Consider the following 15,076-nt stretch of genomic DNA (forward strand, 5'->3'; position numbering starts at 1 on the left):
AGATTCAAACCTCAGTGCTGTTATGAGTGTTAATCGTGGTGTCTCTGCAGACAAGTGCCAAGAAAAACTGTACCCCGTGGGATGGTCAATTTTCTCATAAATATAAGACTTAAAATGCATTTCGATTTGACTGAAAGTCTTAAAAGAAAGATCACCCGATTAAATTATAACACAAAGACATACAATTTATTTGGATTCTTGAATCAGCAAAATAATATAACAGTAAACATCCTCAGGTGAAAAATTTTGGGACCCCTTAGACTCTGTAACCACTGTCACCTCCTTGAGCAGGAATGGCTAAAAAATGGACATTTTCTAACAGTTTATCAGTTACTCACTTTAGCTTTTAGGAATTTTAGCAGTTCTTTCTTAAAGAATTGCTTCAGATTGGACATTTGAGGATTTTCTTGCATGATCAGCTCACTTCAAGTCCTGCCATAACATTCCAATCGTGTTTAGATCCGCACTTTGACTTGGCCAGTCCGAACTTCAGTCATTCTATTTGACATTTGGCTGATGAATGGATGGCCTGATATTCTCCTCCATTATTAGGTGATATAAAATTGCATTCAGGGTTCAGTCATTATGACAAACTATATCCTGAGTCTGCAAAGCAGCCTCTAACCACGATTCTCCCTGCACAATGCTTGATGGTCAGGATAAGGTTCTTCTGTTGGAAGTCAGTGTTTGGATTTCATCCCACATAACATTTATGGAAGAAAAGTTCAACTTTTAACTCATCTATCCAAAGAACGTTTCAACAGTAGTCTTGTGGATTGACCAATTTTGCATTGGCGAACGTGAGACGAATATAATGTTCTTCTTAGAGAGCCAGGAAGTTCCTGTCGGCCGTCCTCCCATGAATACTGTTAATGTTCAGTCCTTTCCGGATTGGTGAGGCATGAACACTGATGCTAGCTCTAGCCACAGTGAAAGAGGTCTGCAGATCCCTAGATGTTACACTCTGGGGTTCTTTGTGAGTACTGGATGATTTTCCAGGCTGCTCTTGGGGAGGTCTTGGCAGGATGATTGGTTCTGTGTAGATTCATTGAAGTCTTGAATATTTCCACTTGTAACCTATCTGTCAGACAGCGAATGAATGGAGAGCCAGATGATAATGAGTAATGACTAATGAGCAACAGCTCCTCTTTTTTTCTGAAATTACTCTGACCATTGCATGACTTGTTTCTACTAACCTGTATGGTGAACACCAAACTCACAACGTTTCTGACCATTATACAGGACAGAGCTGCCCAAACTCAGTCCTTGTTTACTTGTTACTTAATTATTTAACCACCTGATTCTATTTATTCCTATTAGTCCCTTAATTCTGCTAAGACTAGGGTAAATAGGTTTTAAAGTTCTTTTATTATTTCATATACTCTGATTCTTAGTCATTCATTTTGCTTCTACTTCATATACCATTGTTTCTCTTAAAACATTAAATTGGTAAAAGTCTGATTTTGAAAAGAGATCATTTTAAATCATTTTAAACATCTTGGAATCAAGGTAAGAAATTTCCAGAATTGTTGGGGGGGGGGTTCACAAATATTTTCTTGGCACTGTATGTTGAAAACACTGATTTTTCCTTATATTTATTTAAAGAAAACATCAGACATGGGCAATCCTTCATACAGTACCTTAAATGTACCTATAATCTCAAAAGTGTAATAATATGTGAAGCATCTTCTATTACTTTCTAAATCACATTTAGAGCTGTGTTTGTTCCTTTTTATGACTTTACTTTAGACTCTCTTTATAATATATAATTGTTCTCTGGTGTTGTGTTGTCAGAAAAGAAAAAAAAACCTGCAACCTGACGTAAAATAAGACAATCAAGATAAACATTCTGCCTAGAAAGAAATAGAATTCCTGGAACACCTTTTCACCAGACAGTAGGTCCAGCTTGTTAATGTACCATGTTTGGTCTTTTTTCAAACAGAGTATTTAATTGATGGATACAATTCCTTGGAGCAAGAGAAAGTGTTGAGTCCTAAAATCAGAGAGATTATAGTTTGGGAACAGCTGTTCAGATTACCAGGGAAATTCAAAAAATCATTTATGTAGCATCTCAAATATGCAATAGTAAGAGCTTTATAATGTGAACACAGTCAGATTCAAACCCTGTGGATATGGCTGCTTTATGAGGTCTGAAATTAAATTTCTGCAAGGCCATGAAGTCAGTTACACCTAATTAAAATAATCAATCAGTATGTAAACAGAAGATTTCCTGTATGAATATATTGATCACAAATGCACCCTGAATGAATTGTAATTAGGAACCATAAATAACCATACAAGCTACTGGTTACAAGATATGTTGACTTATATGATGTTCTGCTATCAATACAGTATATATTCCAATACTGAACACAAAAATGTAGGCATTATTCCATATAATGGTAACCAACAAACATATGAGACTACACTACTCCACCATTATAGAAATAATAAAAACTTTACATATATCTAAATAAATAAACTATATATGTAACACTATATTATTATTACCTCAGGTAGCTAAAGAGTTTAGCCAAAAATGTTCTATTTGTAAGATACGAATTTTGATACTGTACATCTGGATATAATTCAGTTTTCTAGGGACACCAGGTACTTTGCTTCAGTGTATAACACTAGTGCACACAGGGCACACACAGACACAAACATGCACACACTCACACCAGTATGCTTTAGGAATGTGGGAGGAAACCAGAGCACCCTGAGAGAACCCAGACAAACAGAGGGAAAACATACAAACCCCAAAAAGGAAACAAACTCAGGACCCCAGCCCTGTGAGGCAGGAAGTCTTTCTTTTGAGGACACTTTCTCATCAAATATCATGGTATACAGTACATAACCACACTCGGATTATTAATATACAGTATAACTACAATTATGTCCCCTTTATTAAGGCATTCCAACCGATGTCTTGACATTGACTCAGCTTCAAATTTCTTATCACACACTTTATGCTTGCCCCCGGGAGACGTTTTTATAATTTGCAGTTTGTGGGCTGTTGACGTGGGATTTCTGAGGAAATCGGGAAGAGTTTTTTTTTCCAAAAATGTTTGTACAGTAGATCACACAGTCCACAGATTGTTAGTGTGCACCTATGTTTTTTACCCAGACGGCTGTGGGAGTATGGAACAAGCTCCACGGTCTTGTGCTTGAAGGCAATTCCCTGACTTCTTTCAAGAAACACATGGGGGACCACTGTGTCTGCTGGTTTTTGGTCCATCTAGAGTAATCACGGGAGCAGACTGATGCCTGTAATTGATCTGCTTGCTTGTCTAGACTTTTTTTTGCACTTAGTCTCTGGTTTCAGAAGTATTATTTCAAATAACTTCAGTATACCGAACTTTATTCAGTCTCTCCTCGACATGCTAATTAAGAATGTGTTTCCTTATGTGACTAAAAAGCTCTTAAAGGGTTATTAACTTGTCAAAGCAATTTTGTGCAACTGCACTAAATTAGGTATGCCATAGACATCACTGTTAAGTTTTTTTAATTTTCTTTACGGTGTTAACCTTGAGCTTTCATGTTTTGATTAAAAATATTTACTGTAAAAAAAGTGTATACATCATTTGTAATTAAACAAAATGGGATATAATTGGACTAGAGAGACCAACTGTATACTCTTGTGTTGTAGCACCAAGATCAAACTTTTAAGTAAAAATAAGAGCATAATCTATTATTCAGCATAACAGCTGCACTCTGTTAGCTCATAGTGAGAGGAAGGAGGCTTATAAAATTGTACCGTTTAATGCTGAAACTGGTCTGCTGTGCCTGATGTTGCTGGTACAGCAACATCCATATATGATTCATAACTAAGATATAAATACACAAGCACAGACAATTGTTTCAGAATGCTGGACAAGGACTTGGTATAGGTATCACAGACTAATAACTGACTAGTAACTGAAGAGAACACATGCTTCTAATTCTTAGTTTGATCTTAAAGCAATGACAGTGGCTAACTATAGATATTTACATTATACACACATATATACAAATATTGTATATGTGCTCTAGTGGTTACTTCTTAAGTTATCAAAAGTTATCAAAAAATTGTAAATATTTTAATTGTTTTCTCATCTTTTTTACTTATTTACTATATATAATTGTGTTAATAGTGTTTTATAAATAAAATTTGATTATTTTGATTTGATATCCGTGATATTTGCAATTATGTAGTGGCCTGTGATGCTGCAGAAAACAAAAAGTGTGCCAAAATAAAATTTCATTTTTTTTATGACAAGTTTTCAAAAATACAATTATACATTTTAGGACAGCATTATAAAGGTTAAAGCACCTAACTAAGCCTTATCATAAATCAAAGGGTTTGTTCACCTAATACAGAGGTAAGCAACTTGTTTTTTTGAAGAACAGACTGCGTAATGTAGAAAGAAAATACTTAAATTCAATGGAAAATAGGATATTGCAACCAAACGGGTTGTTATCGCTTTCTATCTGGAACAATTTGCTATTCTGGTCAAGTCAAATTAGTCCCGGTGTATGTGATAAATCTGAGGGAAAAAAAGTACTACGACCTTTGGTGGCTCTCATCTGAAGTAGTTTCTCTGAATTTTAACATTCACAGCCATGCTCTTCTATTTTTAGCGGCTCTGATTTATAATGCAGTTAATGGAAAACCAACAGAAGTTTGCAAAAACATCCATTAAGTGGGAATCAATAGCAGTCAGCTCACCAAGAAATACTTTCCTACCATGGCTCACACGCATACTGAACACCGGCAAGAGAGATGTGAAGGGGTCCCAGTCAGCCATGCTGTTCAGCAGTTATAAGGAGAAGGAATACAATTTCCAACAGCCAACTGAAGTCAATGCGTTTGACACTAATATTAATGAGCTGTTGTTTCTTGATCCATAAAATATTAATAGTTTTTGATCAAAGACTCAACATACGGGCCTCCAGTGCAGTTCAACTGGTAAAGGGTGCCCAAGCACAGGTTGAGCTCTGTGATCACGGGTTGAATGGCGAACAGGATTCCCCAGGTGTTGCTGTACAAGTGCTTGAATGCCATTAAGGACAGGACGCTGTTTTAAGAAACTATACTGTTTATGAAGTGAATATTTTGAGTAATCAGCTGTAGCAGACCTCATGAAACATCCAATAAGTGTTGAAGAAAAATATAAGATGTGAAAAAGGGGTAAACTGATTTCTTTCTGCACTAAGACTTCTTGTAACACAAGACATTCCATGCTCAGGCACCTTTGAGTTATGGCAGGGATGGGAGTTAATTGATATGAAATTCCAAGTGCAAGATAAAGACCCCCCCTAACTAAGGAAAGATAAAACCAACCATTAAAAGTGTTCAAGGTCTTGGGAATGTCCAAACACAGGTGCCCCCCCCATTACCATGGTAACAGTTAGCATCAGAATCGGCTGAAATTTGCTATATAAACTGGAAGATTTGTACCTGTATTTCGAACAATACTTTGGTCTTATTGTTCCTTGCATGCAATAAACTCAGTTGTTTAAACTTCATCTCGGGTTCCAGAACTTATTTGTCTGTTACTACAGTGTCAAACCAATTCATTATCATTTCATTATTAATAAAAGTAAAAGATAGCTTTCTCAGTACCTTTAAAATTAGCTTCTCAAAGCGTTTAACAGTAAGAAGTACAAAAGTACAAGAAAAGGAGATAAAGGAATTAAGACAAATAAAACCTGAGTTTCACATTAAATAAAAGCCTTTCTGAAGAAGAACGTTTTGAGTTTGGATTTAAAAACACTCAGCGAAGGTGACTGTCTGATAACCTTGGGGAATATAATGGGGTTAATTATTTATAAATGACCAAAACTCTTGGAACATACTACAAAAAAACACTAATAAGTCCAGGAATCGAGTGTGATACCCATAATTATAAGTATCTGGGGTCCCATTGCAATGAGCAAATATTATAATGAAATACTTCAGTCAGAATTTATTTACAAGACATTAAAATAATATTGAAATGTTCAAAGTGGAAAAAATAAGATTATTTTTTTATTCCCCGAAGGGATCTCCTCCTCTCTTTTTTTCCTGATGACTTACTACTGCATTGTACATTAAGGACAATTCATTTGTATGCAGAAAATCTGCAATCAAGTGTAGTTCTCATTTAAATTCTAAAATTAATGGTGCATTACAGGTTGACTTTTATATTTTACAGGCTTCTTTAGTCATGGATACTTCTGTGGTTAATAAAAGAATCTACATCTGTGGGAGATTTTTTTGTTATGTCCAAACTGCATAATATTACAATACATATTTTCAAAGTTGCACATTCTGCCATAAAACATTCGTAAATGTTCAATATTTGGGGTTTCATTTTGAATACAGATGCAATTAACACCAAGTTAATAAAAAAATGGAGTTTTAAGTTGGGATTTATGCATCTCTTTAAAGGAAAGCACCAAGCATTTGGAAAGCACCAAGTATTTAGAGTAACTCAAACTTTCAGTCAGAAGCTTCAGTCTTTCCTCTTCTTGCAGTTTTTGAGATAGGTGTGGTTGCACCAGACCCTTCCTCAATTTCTGAAAAAGCAAGTTTCAAAGTTTCTGAAAAATAGCTTGTTCAAAAATAGTGATCAAAATAAAGAGTCTTGCTTCAAGAAGGTTGAAAGAAGGAGAGGAAGGAGAGAGATGCATTCTGCTTATGTTCAGACAAGGCATCTGATGAAGTCAACACAGGTTGCCTCTGAAATCAGAAATGTTCTGAAATTGTATTAGTATTTGTGTAAAACACACACGTAGAAACTGAAGTTATCACCAATGGATATCACACAGAATAAGGTCAGCTGCTCTGAACAGCTGCTGTATGGTTGATGCAGTTTTGTTTCAAATCTAACTAGTTTAATCCGCTTAAAACAGAGAAGCATTGGGATGTTTTAAAAGGCAATTTGTCAGGGGCTTTGAGATTACATCAGAAACAAACCCCTCAAATCTGTTTAAATTAGACAAAATTCATTTACAGGAGAAAACAGTGGACAGAGCTCCTCAATAGTACTGTGCTTTTTAACATAATTACAGCAGAAGGGGTATTTACATGGTTTTACAACAGAATTACAAAGGTTAACAGAGGGCAGCTACAGTACTCTCACCTTATTTTCTCACTAGTTCAGAACATGTTAGCATGAATACACACAGGCAACAATCAGTCTTCATAGAAAAGAGTTGCAGCAAGATATTTGGATTATATTTGTTCTTCCAAACACTTATTAGCGATAGCTACTCTGACAGTATTGCAGACTGGATCAGATTTCAAGTGTTCCTGAAATTGGAATGTTTTCACACCAAAGAATGACACATAAAATTAGCAAAATCAAAAGCTTTTCCAGGTTGTTCTGGGTTCTGAGAAGATGTACAAGACACAATAAAAGTTGCATTTAATAATATGGGGTCAAAATTAAGGATATTTATGAGATTATGAGAAGGAACTTTAGGCGCTGACATTGGAAATTCAGTGCCAACACACCAATTATAATGGTGATGGTGTTTGTTTTCAATGTTACAACCACTAAAATCTATTCACGCCACCTTGCCCCTGGACGTACAGTATGCAATGTATAATATACAGGAATTTCAGTAGCTGTTCTGTCTAGAAACGGTAACTACTGACAAAGGGAACTTCCAGAAAACTACTAGAAAGCAGGGACACTGCCTTACTCTGTCATTTCCTTAATTTGTATTCAATGATTGTGTCACAGAGTGACATAAGTGAGAGGTGGGGCAACAGGTGTTGGTCGACTATATTGACTTTATGTTTTTGTTGTCTGTTTCCTCCCTCTAATAAACGTCTTCAGGCACAAATAGCAAGGCAAGTGCCAATCAACAAGGATTGAAGGATACTATTTGCTCAGATGCCAGTCAGTAAGAGACAGGTACGTATTGTGGTGCGCGGTGGAGCTGAGCCAGTGTGGACTTTGGCAGTGGTGTGCAGGAGGAGAATAAAGGAGAGACAGAGCTCCATGACACCTGGTCAATTTGTTAATTAGCCCCGAGCTGGGTGTCACATGGACACTTCCACCTCTCATCACAAGTTGTGAGCCCTGGTCAGCAGGGGGCTTTATACGCCCCAGTAAGGAGGACTCACAGGAGGAGCAGAATTGACAGAGAAGAATTTGGAGGAACACAGACTTCACCACTGGACACAGGAGAGGACTTGGACACCAAAAGAGGGCAGCAGAGGAAGGCTCAGGCCTCATCTTTCTCCCCCCATTGCCAATATTGAACTGGATGTTGGACTGAGAAAACAGGGCAGGAGGGGAGCGTGATGAACCACAATATTCAGGTCGGTTGGGACTGAAGGAGACGACCGAGACCACCAAAAGACTACACAGAGTTTCTTCTGTGGTGGAAGGAGGTACTGTATGCCCGGGTACCAGATACCAGACAGCACAGTTTTGGGAAATAGCAATGCTGGACGTCTTTTCTGGGGCATTTGGTTTTGTGTAACTGGTGTCCATGAGGGTTCATGTGTTTCGGTGAGTGTGTGTGTCCCTGCCATGTGTTCTGTGTGCTGGGTTGGCAGTGATACAGTAGATACTGTAAATGCTAGATTGATAGGCTGTGACAGAAAGGGGAAAGATAACTGTCTTGTCTGGTCTGTGGGTGCACTGGTGGTTCTGTGGGATATAAAGAACCTGTTGCAGTGGAAGAGTCCTAGCACACTTAAAATTTCTAGGTGGTGTACTTGACTACAAAACTAAAGTACTGCAGACTGGCGTTCCTATACTACCCTTGTATACAGTATCCATGATATTTGCATCCACAAAATGCCAAAGTCAACTACGGTATTACACCCTGACCACAGAACATGTCAGGAGTCCTGGACCTTCATATTATAAATGCAGTAGTGCCCTTTATTTCATTAACTAAAAATAGCTCGGTAGCAATACCGAGATAAGCACTTGGTTCTCAGTGCGGACCAAAAAAGAAAAAACAAAATAGCAGTTCAGCTGCTAAGAAGATTCCCATTTTCTAAGTGGCCCTTTTGGAGGCTGACACTCTGCTCAGCATGACAGCCAGGCCTCCACTGGTAGCTCTAAGGCTCTCTTCGTCAGAGGTCTGGATCTCCCTGGTGTTCTCTGGAGCCTGGGTGTGCTGTAATCGCCTTCTCACCTACCACCTCACACAATTGCTAATGAGATGTCAGGCATGAAATAAAGAGGAGCTCAGCTGTTAGTTATCTGGGAGCATAATGACTGACAGCTCATTCCTCTTAAGCACATATGCAGACTGCCTGTCACATTGAACTATTTAATAGTCATGGCAATAATAATCCTTTACTTAGCCCGAGAGGTCAGTTGAGAATAAATTCTTTATTTACAACAATAACCTAGCCAACAGGTTCATACCATTGTGTGAAAGAAAGGAATGTGGCAGTGTTAACTACTGAACAATAAAAACTTTATTTTTCAACTGAAAGCATCCTCAGACTCAGCTTCAGTTTCATCTCACTCTTCAGATTCTCCCAGTTATTGGCAGCAGCAAATTGGAACAATGTACTCATGCCCAAAGACAGAGTTGCTCTTGGAAGGTTCAATTTCATCAATCCATCCATTTTCTAAGCACAGGGCAGCTGGAGCCTATCCCAGCAAGCAACAGGCACAAGACAGGGTAACCCTAGTCCATTGCATGGCAGACAGACACAAACAGAGATACGCAGCACTCTGGGACCAGTTTTCCCAGATGCCGATTAACTTACCAGTGTGTTCTCGGATTGTGGGAGGAAACCCACACAGGCACAGGGAGGGCATACAAACGGCATCCAGAAAGAGCCCCGGGCCCGGGTGTGAGGCAGTGGCGCTAACATTACACCGCCCCAGGTTCAATTTCGTAAATATAAAATCTTCAGTTGCAAGCTGGCACATAGAACTGCAACAGTTTTCCAAAACAAAGATCTGTAAATTAACTTAAAACAGTGAAGCGTTCATCTGGTATGCAGGGGATCAAAGAGTAAAAGTCACAGTCATGAGAGTGATAGGGGACACCAGTGATACAGTATATCTTATGGCAGCATCATATAAGATCAGGTTTCCCAGAGGCCATTCTGTAAAAAAACTTCCCCAAAGTTCACGATGGGGAGTATGGGTATTTAAACTAATGTGTACCAGGAATAACATACACTTATCCATTTAACTTTTAAAACATTTAAACATTTCTAACCACAAGCTATTTTATATATTATAAACTTAGCTAATGATTATATATCTTATATAACTCCGACTGGTAAACTATCATTCTAAAATATGTGACTGACTCACAGTATACTGTAGTTCATTGTGTTTGATTATTGTAATAAAATTGATCACATCTTTAATTTGATTATATAATGTCACAAAAACCGCAGCTTTGTATTTTCTGATTGCCACCGTATAAATGTTTTCATTACCCTGATGACAACACATAAGAACAGAAAAAAATAATGATTAGTATCTGTTTCATAATGTTCCATAAATCTGTTTTCATGAATTCCAACTCATCCCTCTTGCATGTTTTATTTAGTATGCGTTGCATTTATAGCTCTAAAAGATATTTTATTATTGATTCACATCATTTATATTTATTATTTAAGTTCCACAAAATAAGAGGCAGCATTTGATGGTTCAAAGCATCAGGTTTGTATCACCAGCCCCTTTTAAAAGACAGCCAGCTGAGGTCTGGCAAGGATTTTGTTCCTCCTGACTGGTGTGAACAAAAAACCATTGAGAGGCACACAGAGTACCTGCGGACAGCCAGCGTGACGAGTCAGAAAAAGAGCAAGGTCTCATTTCTCTGGGTGAAAGCATAATTAAAAACAGATGGACAGAAATTACCACCGGGATGACTGTGCATTATTGTCAGCTAATGTGGCATTAAAAAGGAAAGCTTAGATAATTGGAAGTGAAAATAGATACTTTCTCACCTAAGTCACGATTTTTGTGCATTAGTTTGTAGACGTCTGTGTTCACAGCTAAAGGAGACAATAAACAGCCGGAGCTGGGGCAGTCCAGATACAGTACACGGTTGCCCAGCTTTGCTTTAACATCACAAACTGTTATGTAAAATGACAGTCAAATTGGTATTTCCTGCACTTTTCTAATCATCACCCCATTTATGGGGGCGTTCATCATTACTTTGTAAACATCTCATAAAATAGAATCACTACAGATCAAAACAGGATTCCAGCCTGTATTTTACCAGCATGCATTGGATGGCTAACCTCTGTATACAAGAGAACACATACATCTGCACACATACAGTGTCTGGACAACAGATTCTTTAGCAGTCTATTTATTCTGTTGTTTTCAGTAATTGCACTAAAATATGTTTTATCATATTTCATCTCTATTGCGTTACCTCTTTTTGCTATGGAAACCAAAGCAAAATGTTTAGCATTATTACACATATAGAACATTAATGCCTTAGCTTAAGGATAATGTCTTTCCTCCACATTGCTATTTTAAGCTCCATTTAGAAACAGGCCATATCAACATTACAAAATTTTGCTTTATTAGTTTCATTCAGGATTGTTAAACTCAATCTCCCTATTACGTGACACATTCTCCAGCCTGCCAACATACAATAGAGGTGAAACTCAAGGTTCCAGGCTTCTGTGGAAGGATGCCAGAATGAAGAATTGTTTATTTTAAAAAAAACAGAGGCAAAAAGCTTTTCACTGGCTGCAGTATCATCTCTGCCAGATATAATCTTTTCGCTGAGTATTTTTCAGACTACATAATAAAAGAAGATCATGAATGAAGATCCATCTATGACAACAACTAGGGAAATCATTAGCTGCTCTGATGGCTCTTCAATGCAGAATGTCCTTCAGAATTTTTGGTCAAGACAGCTGTACCTATTGAGTCACAAAATAATACACCAGATGCAGATTTTGGAAGTCTTAAAATTATAGCTTCGCATAATCATTTTCAATTTCATGCCATCTACAATCCCTTTGTCTGACACTGATGGGGCACTGATTGCTTTACATGCTGTGCAAAATCTGTCACATAGTAATGCCCCAAATCATGGAAGAGAGGTGGTTTCCTGCAAAGAATAGGGAAGGATGCACTAAATAGGTGTTTTTTAAATGTAAATTAACCAATTTAAGTGCTGTTAAAAGTACCTATCATTCCAATAGATCGTCACTATGCTGTAGCCCTTTTGGTGGAAGGTTTCTTAATGAACCGAATAACATGATTTTACTTCTGTCCATTAAAAAAAATCCAGTGAAACACTGTTTGTATTGTACATTGCAGGGCAAAACACCCTAATGGTGATTATTACAAACACTAGTGAGGAGTGGACTTGTCTACTGTTCTAACAACTTTCCCTGTTATTAATTTAGTTTGGTTTGGGTGAAAAGAAGCCAGGTTAGTCATTTAACAATTTATAATACACATTGATCAGAATCTTCAAATGAGTTTTTTCACTAGCTATGAAAAGGTGTGTTTTTCATAAGGACGACATTTCCAACCTCAGACAACAAAGCACATAAATGTAGCCAAACACCATTAAGATTATGTTTAATCTTATAAATTAATTGACTGCATTGTCCTCTTAGAAGAGTCATAAATAATGAATATAATTCGGTACAGATAGCTACAAATATTCATATCATTTAGGCTGCTTGGGAAAATTTTTGTTCCTTTCATGGAATAGATAAGGGAAGAGCCACGACATATTTGTGTATGCATGGATACAGTCGTTCTTGCACAATGAACGGGACTGTACTGCCCGTGGCAAGCAAATCACGAGCACAGCTTTGAAACCTCCTGGATTAGTTACCTAGGCGCCTTCACTGAAATGTCCTGTGCTGAAGTCCGTTCGTTTTCTATAGATATGTTGCTTTTTTGTTTTCCAGTCTTTATTTTATCCAGACCATCCCAGTCCCAGTCCTCCCAAACCAACTGCCAGCTGCTTCTCCTTCCAGCTGGACTCTGTGTAGCTTAATTGAACACTTCATTGGAAATGATGATGTGATTCATTATAACTTTTAAATGGATTTCTATTGCAGTTGCATGTAACATGCAGTGGCATATTTGGGAATACTTAAAAGTAGATTTAAAATGTTCTTATTGTTGCTGAACTGAAATCAGTTAATGTCTAATTAGTACTTTTTTTTTGTTAAACCTGGAGTTCAATTAAATAATCAAGAAATCAGTTGGAACAAAAAGCAGTAGACACTAGGAGGTGGATTGGGAAGTTACAATCTAAGCCTTTATTTATTTTAGTTACCTTTGCAATAATAGTGTGGAATCTGTGTTGTTACAACATTATTGTATTTACTGTATGTAAACTAATCCTGTCAAACAGTTCTTACAGTATAAAGAGTATTGTTGTTGTAGTATAACATGATATCATGAAACATTAGTAAAGCAGGTTAAACGTTTCAGAAAAAATACTTTCTGACTTGGAACCTTCAATAGGTTGAATACAGAACGAAATCTGAAGTATCACGGAATGAAGGATTGACAACAGCATTATGGTCACATTCATCAACTGAGTTGTCTGTGTAGTTAACTTGCATCTTTTATATTAAGACTGAAATTGGAGATCTTTAGCATTTCTTAATATGTTCATATTCTCTTACAGACTGTAAATTACATGAGAATTCTGATTGCACGTATGCAAAAGTACATCAACAGTAAAGTTTAAATGTTCTCTATTTAAAATGTTAAAAAGGTCCTATTTAAAAGCAGAAGAGTACCATTAAAAATGCATGTACATTTAAATATTCAGTCCAGGATAAAGATGGTCAAACCATTTTCAATTAAAGAGAAAATTTAATAATCATGGCATATAATTAAATTCGAAATCTGCTCAAGCACAAAGGAATGTGCCCTGCCACATAAAGCATGCAAAATAAGGAGTCTAAGAATATTAATTTAAAAATATTCCTGGTTCAGCATATATGATAGTACGTCCTGGGAAGTGAGTTGATAGATACAGTATAGATTAACAAAACAGGGTTAAAATGGTCAAATCCTCCAGGATACAGTATATATACAGTAGCAGTTTAACATAGCTGCTGGAGTATTTACTGTATGTGCTGCCAGGCAAAATGATGGGGTATCTACTGTACAAAACCGAATTACATCTTAGAGAAGAAGAAACGCCATAAAGCTATTGATTCACATAAAAGTGCAGAAGAAAAGGCTACACGGGTTAGGGTTTGACGGTTATTCAGCTTTTATTCTCATCTTCATGACCCCACTCAGGAAAACCACTACCACCACAATGATCACAGTTCAAAAAGAATAACACAAACTGTATCAAAGCTTGTTGCATCTTTTCCACTGGTATAGAATATCATTCTATAATATTCCCCACGGATTAAGGGCATCACATCGGAATGTCAGGGCACACATTTTGCAGGCTAGTCTTCTCTTTTGTTTACTTGATGTTTAGTACTCCTGTGCAATAAGCTAGTGATTATGATGTAAAGCATCCCAAGCATGCACAGTACAGGTTGTCTTCCAAAGGATATTTCATGATGCTGAAGAATGTGATAAAATTAATCTCTTGAAATTGTCTCTTCTTTTAACTGCATTTCCTGTTTATGCCAATAAATAATATATTAATTAATTTTAACCCTTTGAGTTTCAAAACATGTTTTCTGAGGCTCCAAAAGTCTCATTTCATTTCATGTCTATAAGGTGAAGCCCAGCTCAATAGTTCAGGATGGCTCCCCTCTCACTGAAGCAGAGTGATGCCCAGTGAGTGTGTGTCCCTACAGGCTCCTGTCCAGCCTGCACTGAGTGGCTCATCACTAATTCCAGCAGGACCGGGATGTGCTTCTCATCTCAAGGACAAGCCGTGTCACACCGGGGAAGATTGTCATGGATATGGCTCAAAGCACGAGAATGCAGCATTGCCAAACAGGTCTCCTCTTTCAGTGTAATGATACTCTATGCATCTTGTAATCTCTACAGGTGGACTCCAAGCCCAGTCAAGGGCTGTGTTCAGGTGTGTCAGTGCAATCTCTTTACAGTTTCCTTTTGACATTCTGTTACTTTATTCAGAACTCACATCAGGAATAAGCTGAGTGCTGAATAGTTAATGATTAGACTTGGATATTGGATAA

This window comes from Atractosteus spatula, chromosome 12 (genome assembly GCF_055471065.1).
Source record: "Atractosteus spatula isolate fAtrSpa1 chromosome 12, fAtrSpa1.hap1, whole genome shotgun sequence".
Taxonomy (NCBI): Eukaryota; Metazoa; Chordata; class Actinopteri; order Semionotiformes; family Lepisosteidae; genus Atractosteus; species Atractosteus spatula.